This window comes from Microcebus murinus, chromosome 4 (assembly GCF_040939455.1).
Source record: "Microcebus murinus isolate Inina chromosome 4, M.murinus_Inina_mat1.0, whole genome shotgun sequence".
Classification (NCBI taxonomy): Eukaryota; Metazoa; Chordata; class Mammalia; order Primates; family Cheirogaleidae; genus Microcebus; species Microcebus murinus.
In genome coordinates this window covers 43,579,539-43,588,284 of record NC_134107.1, presented here as the reverse complement: position 1 = coordinate 43,588,284, position 8,746 = coordinate 43,579,539, and positions in this window count along the sequence as shown.

The window sequence follows — 8,746 nt, the reverse complement described above, 5'->3', positions numbered from 1 at the left end:
TGTAGTAATATGTTACAGCAGCCACAAGAAACTAATATACTGAGTAAGTGTTAATTTCCCTTCTTTTCACAATCCTTCTGAGCTCTGTAAAACACAAATACACATACATATACACACATTATATAACCAATAATATATATTTCCATATATATTCCATTACCAATAGGAAAAACCTCTATTATGAGTTGATACGCTTTAAGTAGAATCTGATGCTTATTGTAAATGTTTACTACACTAAGATGTTTACTCTACATGAAAACTAATTAAAAATTAATCAGTTTGCTCCATTTCCCACCAGTACAGTTGTTTGTCTGATGTTTCCCTTGGTCCATTTTCAATAGCCCATGGATAGGATAACAGCACCGTGAGCGGATGTGAGCCTTTCATTCCAAGAGAAAGGCTTTGCCTCCACATCCTGGAAGAGGTTTTGTGTTTGCTTGTTTTGTTTGCTTCTTTTGAAGATGTTAGGGCTGCAGGTTTTCTTCCTTTGGAAAGAAGCTGGTAAAGAAGGCAAAGTTCATTGTGCCATAAAATTAGCTCACAGGCACATCAGTCTAAGTCCAGTGGATTGGAAGCAATAAATCATGTAATCTCAGCTCATTGCCTTTGGAGCCTGAGTTAGAAATGAAAACCCATTATGAGAAATGAAATTCTTAATAATGAAATGTTATTCATGGATGGATGTGTGTTGGGGAGACTATGAAATACGACTTGGGAGAGGTGTGAAATGTTAATATCTGAGGATTCACAAGATGGCTGTCAGAGATAATCACAATGCAAATATTAAATTTTGAGTCACTGAGCCACTTTTTTCCTTTTTAATATTCTATACATGCCATACTCAGGAGAAAACACCTGCTGCAAGAAGATGCAGAAGATATAGAGCTATCAGAAAAATCATTGTCAAAAGAGCCTCAGTGAAGATTTTACCAGGCTAGACATGCTTGATGGCCAGTGATTGCTGGTGCTCTATTTGGGCCGAAAGAGATTCTAGAAGGTATTTAGTCCAACTCTTCCCCACCCCATTTCACAGAGGAGGAGTCTAAGGGTCAGAGGACCACCTCAGTTCGGTGGTCTGTAATGAATTTGTGTGCAGAGAAACTTGCCCCCTAGGCCTGTGCCTCTTCCCACTCACCACGCTGCCTCCCAGGACATGACCCCACCCCTCACACACACTCTACTTGCTTTATCAGAGCCACTATGGGCCTCCTCTACAGCCTTCCTTACATACTTGTTGGATCAAGTTAATCTGTAACAGGCATTTATTAGGTGGAATTGAAAAACCTGGCCACTTTATGCTTGGCTAGGTAAAAAAAAATAATAAAAAGTACCATTTCGAGTGTGTTTATTTTGTTTATTAAGCTCTACTCATTACCCTTGGAAGCAAGGTTCAAATTGAAGTTGGAGCACTAGAACATCCGGGAGTGAGCAGGACTTCAGTAGCTCTTTAGTTGAGTCAAATCTTCTCTGGTCTAGTGTGGCCTCAAATCACTGTTGTCTTTATAAGCAGAAACACTTAAGGAACCTCTCTTCAGCTGAAGGATCACACACCTTCATTACCACCCCAATAAGATCAAACTCTTCCATCCTAAGCAAATGCAATATTTTATCTAACGAATGGGCAAGTATCCTGTTTTTGAGACTAGGTGATTTATTTCAGTAGCTGCAAAGTTCTAAATACCATAACGACTACTTTCTTAATGTGGCTCTGGTAGGTCCCAGGAAAGTGTAGCTGATGAAGTCCATGTCAGGTAGGTAGGTACAGAGCAAGTGCTTAGGAAAATTCTCATGTGGTCAAATCAACAATGGAGGGTATCTCAGCAAGTAATGACCAGCTGGTGCCATTGTCCATCGTCCTCTCTGCACTTGGTAGTGGGCCTGATGAAAGTTGGGTATGGAGGGGAGCCTCTACCCTGCAATGGCTTTAGACTCCCCAACAAATGATCAGACAGTAGGTAAAGGATGAGCAGCATTAGCAGCATTTATTTGTTGATTCATTCATTCAACCAGTCCCTCTGGGAATTCTCCTTTCCCCTGGCTTGGCATTTTCTTGTGGCGGGAGATTGAAGTAATACTTCTCTCTACTCCCTACTTTCCCCTTCCTATTTCCCTTCCTCATCCCAAAGAGAGAAGTGGCTTATCTAATAAGGGAGTTTGGAAGACAAGCTTTCATACTCAGGTTAGCCTCTTGTTCTTCCCTTTGGGATCTGCCTGCCTATGGGCAGCGTCCCTTTTGCTCCATTCCACACACTCAGACACTCAGATGCTTGACGTTGTCCAGAAACATCGGAAATTGTGATTTGGTAAGTCTCTAATTAAGGGCGTGAAGTATTAGAAGCCCATTGACTAGAAGATCTAAGCCCCTCTCTAATATCAGTCTTCATTACTAATAAAGCTGCTATTTTCATCTATTAATATATGTGTCTGACTGTTATATATGTTATATGTTTCCACTGGGTGGAAAGCCTAGTAGGCGCTCATGGCACGGGTGGAGAAAGATTTCTCACGCAGAAATTAAAATATAAAAGTAAAAAAGTTTATTTTATCCATCTTAGAGAAGGGGGCAGGGAAGAAAGGGTGAGAGAGAGAGAGAGAGAGATGACGTGGTATCCCAAAGGAAGAGAAGGGAGATAGATGCCAGCAACTAGGCCAAGTGGCTTGCTGCTTTTATGGGGACAAAGAGAAAAATAATTAATTGTTGTGAATTGCCCCTCGTTCTCTTCTTAACTGCAAACAGATAATGGAATCTGCTGTGTGAAACTGCCACATCCAGTCCCTTTGCTTTAGGGATAAAGTGACCTTGCCTTCATGATGCGATTTTGGGCTGCATTCCATGTTTGGAGATTATACCCCATGCTGTCATCCAAGACCTTCTCAGGAACTACTCGAGGCTATAGAAAAAGATGCTAAAAGACAGTTTTAGTCAGTAGGTCTAGCAACTGTACAAAAATTTGCATTTCCTTTTTGTCTGCTGGGCTCCTTTGAGGTGTTGTGAGAACAGAGTCCCAGCAGGTTGCCTGCCAGCAGAGAGAGCAGAGAGAGCTCATAGGATTGATTTTAGCTGTTATTAGAAAATTACGGGATTAAGTATTTTCCCTTTTTTTTTTTTTTTAACAAGGCTGTCCTTACACTGACTTCCATGCGTCTATTTTAGTGAGTTATGAGCTTGGGCAGAGAAAAGAAGGTATTATTTCTTGACCCCCACAACTCCGAAAACCATTAAGCATTTGCTTTGTGTAAGAACTGTGCAAGAGCAAACGTCAGGTTGAGTAGGACGGGATCCCATATCTCTAGGAATTCATTGTCAATGAGGGACAAAGAAAAGTAGTGTGACCAGCTTGCCTCTGTTTTAGCACTGAAAGTCCAGTGTCCCAGGAAACCCCTCAGTCCCAGGAAAACTGAGATGCTTGGTCACCTAGAATGTAAAGTGCATTATGGGATAATGTAATAATATAATCATAAAGGGGCAAGCAGAACGCTAAGGGAGAACAGACAAGGAAGTATATGACTTCCTGGAGAGACCAGGGAAGATTCCAGAGGAAATGTCGTTTACCTGGTAGTGAAGGTTAGGGATGTGCGGATGTAACTGGAAGAACTGGATTGAGTAAAACAAGTTACTGCCCTGGCTAGCGCTCTCTGGAATAGCCAAGAGGTAAAGTTCAAAAGGCAAGCTCTTCTTTTTTTTTAAGGTTATATGGTGAGTTAGCCAACCTGGAACCTGAAACTAGAACTCTTAAATCTGTAAGCCAAGCCCCACAGCCCTCAAGACCCAAAGCTAGTGTTTTAATTAAAGAAATCCTTTCTATTATAATGTGTCAGTAGGCAATGAAGGAATCATACTTCATTCCTGGCATTCCTTCCAGGAGTTTCTGTGACCTTCTGGAATTAAAATACCATGGCTTTTTAAAAACTATTATAGAGAAAATAAATTCCTGATAGTTAAATTTATGAGTGCAACCTGCACCCACACTCTGCTTTGGAGGATTGCTCCAGGGACCGGCTGATGTCACCCAGAGACACCGTGTATTGATCCTACTTCCTGATCTGCCTCAGCCTGGGCACATGCCAGCCCTGAGAGCTCTCCCATGTGGGGCCATGTGCAGCCTCCACAGCCTCAAGACCCCTGGGTTCCTAATGTGGCTGGTGCCGGCACCTGTGTCATGGGCTTCACCCTTGCACCTCCCAGGTCCTCACAGCAAAGGTGACCTTTCTGCTCCTGAACCTACCCTGAGGGTGGCAGGACAGGTTTGGAATTTGAAAATGAGTCATGGGACTAACTGAAATTAGGAGCCACTATGCCCTGAAATAACCTCCAACTTTCAGCTCTTTCTCCCCTGTTCCTCCCCAGCCTTGTTTTTAGGATGGGGTTCCTCGCAATTTTCACCCCTCACCCAATGACATTTATTGAGTGCCTACTATGTGTATGTTCAGTACAGGCTCCGGGACGCAGTGATGCACAGAAAGGACCCTTAACTCACAGAGTTACGGGCTGCTGTCTTCTATTTCCTGATGCTTTCATTTCCCAACCCCCTAGGAACCCAGGTCCCTCACTGACTGCCTCCTACTTGTCCAAAGTCCCTCATTACACCTACCTCATTACCCTACCCTGGCTTCTCCAGGAAGTGCCTCTAGTCTCAGAATGACTTCTAGCTCACATCTCCTCACTCTGAAACTGAAACTGCTCTTTTCTCACAACCCCTCAGAGAGATAGGCTGGAATTAGATGATTTCTCCTTACTTACTTCCCTTACCCTCTGTGGGTTGAACTGTGTCTCCCAAAAAAGATATATAGAAGTCCTAACCCCTGGCACCCGTGAATGTGACCATATTTGATAATAGAAGTTTGTAGAAATAATCAATTGAAGGTGAGTTCATACTGGACTAGGGTGGGTCCTAGTCCAATGACTGCTATCCTTATAAGAAGAAGGAAATTTGGACACAGAGACAGACACACAAGGAGAATGTCCCTCTTCTCTGTGAATTGTGCCCATCTGTAGCCCTTGGTGATCAGCGCAAAAATAAGCCAGTCCATCACAGCTCGCTGGTCAAGGTAAATAAGTGAGTGAGGGCCATCTGAACCATTGAGTAAGTACCCACCAAGTGGATCTGTCTTCTAGAATCTGCATGAAGAGACACACGGACAGTGGCAAGCAGGTGGTGGGTGCTGGGCCTATAAAGTCTGGTAGAGTCAGAGCTGTTGTCAGATTGTGTGCAAATAGAAGTTGTAGAGAAAGCAGGAACTATGAGAGAGCAGAGGGCCCCACTCTACAGAGAGAATGGAACAAGTGTTGGAGGCACAGAGAGAAGGAGAGAGAGAATCTGAGAGTGGCTGCCTTGGTTCCTGAGGGTGTCTGAGCACTCAACTCCAGGCTCTAAGAGGAGTGGAGGCTTTGCAGCAGGCAACAGGGAGCCATAGAGGGCTCAAGGGTGTGGCAGAATTTCACTCTACCATTTTGTTCAGTGTTCTGCCTCTCCCGTTATGCCGTTTGTCCTTGCTTATAATCCACATGTCGAAAAATCAGATGCACTGGGGACTCAGTGGCTTTGAGAATGACTCTAGTGCCTTCAGCTCACAAAATCTCTATTTTTGTCATGTTTTGCCATCTAGCCAAAGCACAATGAAGAATTATCTTTTATTTAGAAACTGAGATGACAGGTAACCAACTTGGCTTCAGACGGTGCCACCTTCTATATTCTTGAGCAACTTGCACCACAGCCAGCTAGCTTGGCCAATTACCATAGACACCACTCTACCACTGTAATTGGAGCAGCAGGCGACAACAGATTCAACCAATGCCTCTTTCTTTAGTGAACACAGAACATATGAGTGAATGCAGCTTTTCTCATTAATACAAATAATTGAGTGTGTAGGGCAGGTTGGGGAAGAGAAATATAATTACTCTTATTAAATCTCACCTGTTGGAACTAGAAATAAATTTTGGCCAGTAGAACCTTGGCTGTTATATTTCCTATAAAGTTACGAATATTCCAGAGTGAGGTTCACGATCAATCTCAAGGCCAACTTTTCCCTAGGATTTTAGTTTTTCTAAGCTGCCTTTGTACCTAGTAACAGCCAACATTTTAAAGCACTTACTGTATCCACATTATATATATCCTTTTCTTTAATCCTTTTATTTAATCTTCTATGAAGTGGATACTATTACTATTTCCATTTTACAGATGAGAGCATGGAGGCTTAAAGTTGTAAGGTTTCTTCCTAGGAGGATACAGAAAGTGAGCCTCTAAAACCCATGACCCACCTTGACTCCCCCAGGTGAGTTTGAAAAATGTCTTTGAAAAAGTACCGGTATGAAGTTTTGAAAGGCCCTAAACCTACAGTGAGTTCCCGGGCTGTGAACCTAATTCTTGTCAGTGACAATATTGATAGGATCACAACAAGGAGACAACGCTGCCCTTATCATTGGATGTTCCTGGCCTCAGCTCTTCAACATTCTCTAGCCTTATGCGCTCTGGCAACTGCTTAAGCTTCCTGAGCCATGCCTATAAAGTTGGGTGCTAATCCCTGCTCTGCCTACTTCATAAGGCTGTTTTAAATCTCAACCTAAGAGGAAGCAAAAGTGTTTTGCAAACAGCATAGAGGCAGAAACTAAATTCTTTAATACAAGTCAACATTTTTGAGCACTTAGTCTGTGTTAGGAATTGTGCTAGGTGCCAGGGATGTAAATAAAAATGAATGACATATGGTTGTTTATTCATTCAGCAGCTGAAAACTGAGCAGCTCCCATGGGCCATGGACTGTGCTATGCGTTGCAGGTGCATCCGTGTCTGAAACAGGCCCAGGTTCTGTGCTCACGGAACTGCTGATGGTGTGCAGAGAAGATAGATGTTCTTCTAAATGTGACTGCAATTAAGCAATAATGTTCTGTGGGTGCTGCAATAGTAGCCTCACGGGGTGTTATGGGGACACTGAACAGGGGTCAAAACCTTGTCTAGGAAGCCAGGAAGGTGTCTTCTAGGAGCACAGAGACTAGGTGGAGATGGGTATATAAATAAATAAATACATAGCTATAATAGTTGGATCTAGAAGGTAGAGAAGGGAGGCTTGCCACATCTATATCAGAGTCAAGACAGATTTATTGCTCAATTCTGAGTGTCACTGTCATAATTTGAACACATCCAGAAAAATTTTCCATAGGAATAGGTATTTAAATGTATCATTGCAAGGAGGTGACTAAGACTCAAAATAGTAATCACTGAAAAAGAGTAGGAACACTTCCTGCTTCACCTTATCCCACTGCCCCTCCCTCTTCTTTCTCTTTCTCACACACCTACTCACCCACCCATTGGAATCTGGTTAATCTGGCAAGTCAAATATAAAATGTACACCATGAGCTCCAAACCCAGCCCACAGTAACTGTGATTCTTAGAACATCTCATGAATGGATCTTGGTGATCTGTATATAAAAGGAAGTTTTTAACTTTTCATAGGTGAAGCTTTTTCATGGATAGAAGACAAAAGATTGAGCAAGACTGCTAAGCAATCCCTGCCCAGCTCCCAACCCCCCAGTCCTGAGCATCTGTGAGTTTGGTTATAGTTAGTTAGAAAGCCAAGGCTGCAGAGACTGTCAGGGTAGCCATAGAGGGGTCAGAGGAGTCGTCCTAGTCCTGTCTTCACCACTCCTTTGCAAGGGGCTTTGGTCAAGTCATTTTCCCTCCCTAAGCCTCAGTTTCCCCTTTTGTGAATAGGAGAAGTTGAGGCAGTCCTTTTGAGCTGGTTTTATGACTTTCTGAAGAGACTCTCTATCCTGCCTTATCCCTGGAGGCTAAAGGGGGTCCCTGTGTTTATATTCTGGGCACTTTCCCTTTTTAGTGTTCACCATCCTTGCTACTCCCTTTGATCTATTTCTCCGTATCTATCAGTATTTGCCTGCCTCATATTGAACTCCAGAAGAGCAGAGGCTTTGTTGTTCACCAGTTTGCTTGTATGTTTAGCCTGGCCCTGGCACATGTTAGCATCTCAACAAACACTGGCTGCCCAGGACAGCGGGCACTCACCCCACCCAGCCCTGTGGCTGGGGACTACAGAGGATCAGGATTTCCTAACTGCTGTTTGGGAGAAGCCCTCTGCTGACAGATGTGTGTGTGTGTGTGTGTGTGTGTGTGTGTGTGTGTTTTGACATTCCAAAGGATTATTTTGGTGTCACCATCGAAATGATTACAACCATATGCCCCTGTTTCAAAAAACACCCTTGTCCTTTCCAGAGGTGTGGAAGAAATGAAAACAGAATCAAAAGTTCAGTCAGTTGCCGCCCATATTGTGACAGTGGAGATTAGCAAACCCAATATAGAATTTTTTTTAATCCAAGAATTGTCAAACATTGTGAAATCAGCACATCTGAGAGTGATTTATGGAGTTGAGCTGCTTTTGATGTTGTCTTATAAAGCATTTTTTCAGCTGTACTCATTTATTTGTTCATTTGTTTCAACAACACTTTTTTTAGGCTTTACCATGTATATGCCAGACCTTGTACACAGCATGATGAGGACACAAGTTGGATGTGACCAGTAGCTTGTGGCCAAGTGGAGGAAAGAGGATCTACCTGGAACAATAAGGCCGACGATGAGAGGTAAGTGTGTGTGAGCTTGTTTGATTAAGCCTGTCTCTTGCTGCTGGACAGTAAGGCCCAGGAAGCCAGGAAATAGGCTTCTCCATCTTGCTCAATGCTGAATCCCCCATGCTGAACAGTGCCTGGCACAAAGCAGGAACTCAATGTATGTTTGTAGAA